Below are 6,000 nucleotides of genomic sequence, written 5' to 3' on the forward strand. Positions count from 1 at the left end.
TGCCTTGTTATCCTTCCCAGGGTCCAAGCTCTTCCAACAATGAGATAAGGCGAGTTGAGAACATGTTCAAACAAATGATAGAGAAGAATGCTGACTCCAATGTTAAACTAGCCTCTCACAACACTTCAATTCGCAATTTGGAAATTCAACTAGGGCAAATCTCACAAGCTTTAAACACTCGTCCTAAGGGGGCACTACCAAGTGACACGGTGGTGAACCCAAAGGGTGGGAACAACACGGGACATGCCATGGCCGTGACTACAAGGAGTGGAAAAGGTGGGGATGCACCCACCACAAGTCAAAGGCAAATTGTGGATGTTGAGAAAGTGGTACAAGAAGATGAGATCCCGAACAACGTGGTGCAAGCAAATGATGAAGTAAGAATTGATATTGATGATAATGTGGAGGAGACTCAAGAGGAAGTGAACCCGTCTATGGAGCACATTGTTGACATACCAGAACTGGTAGTGCCGAAGGCTAAGGCACCAATGCCAAGGCCTCCACCTCCATATCCTCAAAGGCTTGCCAAGAAAAATGGCGAGAATCAATTCAAAAAGTTCATTGACATGATGAAGAGTCTATCTATTAATGTGCCATTGGTTTAGGCTTTGGAGAAAATGCTCGGTTATGCAAAGTTCATGAAAGATTTGGTGACAAAGAAGCGGTCGATAAATTATGAAACTATAAAGATGACTCATCAAATGAGTGCAATTGTGAATTCAATGGCTCATAAATTGGAAGATCCCGACGCTTTCACAATCAATTTGATGTCCTATTTGGTTTTCAATACTTTGGGAATCGGGCAACCAATACCCACATCTATGAGATTACAAATGGAGTATCGTACCATGAAGAGACCATTGGGTATAATTGATGATGTGTTGGTTCGTGTTGATAAATTCATTTTCCCGGTGGATTTTGTGATTCTTGATTGTGAAATGGACTATAAGGTGCCGATTATTCTTGGTAGACCCTTCCTTGCTACGGGAAAGGCTCTTGTTGATGTGGAAGCCGGTGAACTCACTTTCCGGGTGGGTGATGAAAAGGTAGTTTTCCATATGTGCAAAGCTATGCGGCAACCGAATAGCAATGAAATGTGTTCGTTTGTGGACTTGGTGACCAATGTGATTATTGATGATACTAGTGCCACGGTTAATGTTGATGATACTTTGGAGGCTGTTTTGCTTAACCTTGATGATAAGGAGATGGGTGCCTATGTAGAATACGTGAATTCATTGCAAGGAATGGGGTCGTACACTTATGGACCCCGCAAATTATCCTTGGATCTTGAAAATCGGAAGACTCCTCCAACAAAGCCCTCAATCGAGGAGCCTCCCACTTTGGAGTTAAAGGCATTGCCTCCGCATCTCAGGTATGAATTCCTTGGCCTTTGTTCGACTTTATTGGTTATTCTTTCCTCTTGTTTGACTAATGTGCAGGTAGACTCCACATTTGCGATGCTACAACAGAGGAAGAAAGATATTGGATGGACATTGGCGAATATTCCGGGAATAAGTCCCGTATTTTGCATGCACAAGATTAATTTGGAGGAAGATTCCAAACCCTCAATTGAAAATCAAATGAGGCTAAATGAAGCAATGCAAGAGGTGGTCAAAAAGGAGATCATCAAGTGGTTAGATGCAGGGGTTGTTTACCCCATTTCTGATAGTTCGTGGACCTATCCGGTGAAATGTGTCCTAAAGAAAGGGGGCATAACGATGGTTACCAATGACAAGAACGAGTTGATTCCTATAAGAACGGTGACCAGGTGGAGAGTGTATATGGACTATCTCAAGCTCAACAAAGTCACAAGTAAGGATCATTTCCCACTTCCCTTCCTAGATTAAATGCTTGATAGGTTGGCCGACCGTGCTTTCTATTATTTTCTTGATGGGTATTCCGGCTACAATCAAATTCTTATTGCTCCGGAGGATAAAGAGAAGACTGCTTTCACATGTCCTTATGGTACTTTTGCATTCTCGCGTATGCCATTTGGGTTATGCAATGAACCAACGACTTTTCAAAGGTGTATGATGGCTATCTTCACGGACATGGTGGAGGATTTCCTTGAAGTCTTCATGGATGACTTTTTGGTGGTCAGGAATTCTTTGGATGATTGCTTGAAAATTTTGGATAAGGTCTTGGCAAGATGTGAAGAGACGAACTTGGTGTTTAATTGGGAGAAATGTCATTTCATGGTTGAGGAAGGTATTGTCCTTGGCCACAAAATTTCAAAGAATGGCATTGAGGCCGACAAGGTGAAAATAGAGGTGATTTCTAAACTTCCACCTCCAATATCCGTGAAGGGAGTGAGGACTTCCTTGGGTCCTGCGGGGTTCTACTAGCGTTTCATCAAGGAATTTTCCAAAGTGGTGAACCCCTTGTGTAAGCTTTTGGATAAATATGCCAAATTCTATTTCAATGAGGATTGCATGAAGGAATTTGAATTGCTTAAGTTCAAATTGACAACTACTCCTATTATCATCGCCCGAATTGGAGCTTGCCTTTTGAGCTCATGTGTGACGCTAGTGATGTGGCGGTCGAAGCAGTTTTGGGGTAACATGTCAACAAGATCTTTCATCCGGTCTTCTATGCTAGTAAGACCATGAATGATGCCCAAGTCAATTACACTATGACTGAAAAAGAGCTCTTTGCTATTGTTTTTGCTATGGAGAAGTTCTGCCCGTACTTGATGGGTACAATAGTGATTGTCCACATGGCTCATGCGACACTTCGGTATCTTATGAGCAAGAAAGATTCAAAGGCTCGATTGATGAGATGGGTGATTTTGTTTTAAGAGTTTGACATAGACATCCAAGACCGAAAAGGAAGTGAAAACCAAGTGGTGGACCACTTGTCTCATTTGGAGGAGGAGGGGAGGCCGCATGATGGCCTTGAAATCAATGACTCCTTCCCCGATGAGCAATTCTTAGCCATTTTAATGAAAGAGGTGCCATGGTTCGCGGATCTAGCAAATTTTCTTATGAGTGGTATCATCACAGATGAGTTCTCTTCAAATCAAAGAAAGAATCTCAAATGGGATTGTCAAGACTATTATTGGGATGAACCGTACCTCTTCCGTATGTATACCGATGGCATGATTAGAAGATGTGTGCCGGAGGAGGAACAAGTTGAAATTATTGGGGCTTGTCATTCTAAACCATATGGTGGTTACCTTGGTGGAGCAAGAATGACATCCAAAGTGTTGATTTGTGGATTCTATTGGCCTACTCTCTACAAGGACGCAAGTGATCTTGTCAAGCATTGTGATGAATGTCAAAGGGCCGGTAGGATTTCAAATAAAAATGAGATGCCCCTCACCACCATCTTGGAAATTAATATTTTTGATGTGTGGGGTATTGATTTCATGGGACCGTTTGTAAGATCTTGTGGGAACACCTACATTTTGGTAATTGTGGATTATGTGTCAAAATGGGTTGAGGCCGTTGCTCTACCCAACAACGAAGCTAGAAGTGTGGTGGCATTTTTGTAAAAGAATATCTTCACAAGGTTTGGTATTACGCGGGCCATTATAAGCGATGGGGGGTCACATTTTTGCAACAAAGCTTTTGATACCTTGCTTAGAAAGTATGGTGTCACTCACGAAGTCACGACCCCCTATCACCCTCAAGCAAGCAGACAAGTGGAAGTCTTCAACCAGGAGATCAAGAGTATTTTGTCAAAAACAGTGAATGCCAACCGGACGGATTGGTCAAAGAAACTTGATGATGCTTTCTGGGCTTATAGGACGACTTACAAAACACTGATTGGGATGTCTCCATACCGGTTAGTGTTTGGGAAAACTTGTTACCTTCTAGTGGAACTTGAACACAAGGCCATGCGGGCTTTGAAAAAGCTACAAGTTCATCCTTATACAAGGAGAAGATAAAGCACCTCCATGACAAGTACATTCAGAACAAGGAGTTTAAAGAAGATGATCGTGTGTTATTGTTCAATTCTCGGTTACGGATATTTCCGGGAAAGTTGAAGTCTAAATGGAGTGGCCCGTTTGAAGTTGTGAGTGTGACACCCTTTGGTGTATTGGACTTGAAGAATAAAAATGATGAAGTGTTTAGAGTCAATGGTCACCGGGTGAAGCACTATTTGGGAAAAGTTGGTGATGGCCACGTAGTGGCAATGATTCATTTAAAGTGATTGATGGTAATCTGCGTCGTGTTGCGACGTTAAATCAGGCGTTTCTTGGGAGGAAACCCATGTTTCTTTTTCTTTTCCTTTTTCTTCTTCTTTAGATAGATCTTGTTTTGTGCTAACTGGTTTGGAAGTGTGTTGTAGGAATGAGTGTGTTTTGCAGGAATTGTGCTCAGGAAAAGTGGCTAAGTGTGAAAAAAGTGCGGACCGTACAATTTTGAAGGCCACAACAGAAAGGGATCTGCGGCCACACAACTAGAGATCAGAAATTGCAAACTCTCTGAAGTGGTGCATGTAAGAGAAATGGCCAAAGTGCGGCCGCACAAGGAAATGTGCGGTCCGCACTCAAAAATGTGCTGACCGCAGATCATCAAAACGGTAATTTTTCACAGGTAAAGGATTTCGGACCGCACACAAAATTGTGCGACCTCACTCAGCTCTTGAGTCCTTTCCCTAACTGGCCAACTATAAATAGTTCCTCCTCACCACTATTCAAAGTTTACAAACTCTGAACATTTGACACTAGGGCAAGCACAGTGCACTCAATTGATTCAAGCATCTCACTCTCATTTCATCATCTTTGATTCTTCCTTGCATCACTACCATGTCTAAATTTTTACTACCATGTCTAAATTGCGCGTGAATTAGAAACCCTAAGAATTTGCCCGATGAATTTTTTAATTGTGCTGCCGCACAAGGAATTGTGCGGTCTGCAGATCAGTAGGCTAAGGCATTTAGTGTAGATTGATTGTGCGGACCGTAGTTGAAATTGTGCTGTCCACATAAATGCAACTGCGGTCGCACAAACGTGTATGCGGCCACAGATCAAGCAATTCTCTGTCTTCAAAGAGTTGTCATTTTTGAAGTTTCAATGTGCAACTGCACTTCAATTGTGCTGACCGCACTTCAATTGTGCGGTCGCACTTAAAATAGTGCAGTACGTAGAACCATCAGTGTGGTCGCACTTCAAAAATTGTGCGGTCCGCACAAGCCCATCTGCGACCGCACCCAAACAATATGCGAGCCGTACTTCCCCCAACCTGCATACTGTTTGTCTATAACTGTATGATACTTTGTATTTGAACTATAACTGATTCATGTTGCTATGTATTGTATACAATGGTTAGATCACAGGGACGGGGTGATACATCCAAGGGAGGGGTGAACCTTCCAGAGGCAGAGGCAAAAGCACCTTACCCCACGCCCTCCAAAACATGATCAGTAAGAAGGTAACAATAGGCTGAGGTAGACAGCCGGTGCCCTCCGAATCAAGTTCATATGCCCTGTCTAGGGAAGCATCGGAGGGCGACTCAGTGCAAAGGCAGCCTGCTGTGCAATCACAGTCACAGCTACCCCAGGCCAAATACCGACTGAGAGATAAGACTACCTCTTCTGAGAGTACTTATGAGGGGTCAGAAGGGAACAGTCAGGCTTCGGAGCCTTCATCTACTCATGCCCTCTCCGCACCAGTCACAGTTGATGATGATGATGCTGATATGTTGGATGACGGTCGAGGGGGTGTTACCATAGTTGTCAGCTTCGAGAGGTCGAGGGGGTGAGCCTAATTGCATTCAACAGGTTCCGAGAGTGGAGGCCTCAGAGATCACTCACACTTGAGCGTCAGTTTCTTTTGAAAGACTTGGATAGGTACAATCCAAATGTGGCAAAAAGGTTTCAAGAGAGAAAAAGGTGGACACGGTTCACCCAAAATGTAGTAGATGCCAAAGAGCACTTGGTTTGGGAATTTTATGCCAATGTGGCACACATCAAGAAGGGTACCAAAGTGATGAAAGTGAGGTTTGACCAAACCACCCCGAACACATACCTAAGGTTGGAGGACGTGGAGCCGGT

Source organism: Nicotiana tomentosiformis, chromosome 10, assembly GCF_000390325.3.
Source record: "Nicotiana tomentosiformis chromosome 10, ASM39032v3, whole genome shotgun sequence".
NCBI lineage: Eukaryota > Viridiplantae > Streptophyta > Magnoliopsida > Solanales > Solanaceae > Nicotiana > Nicotiana tomentosiformis.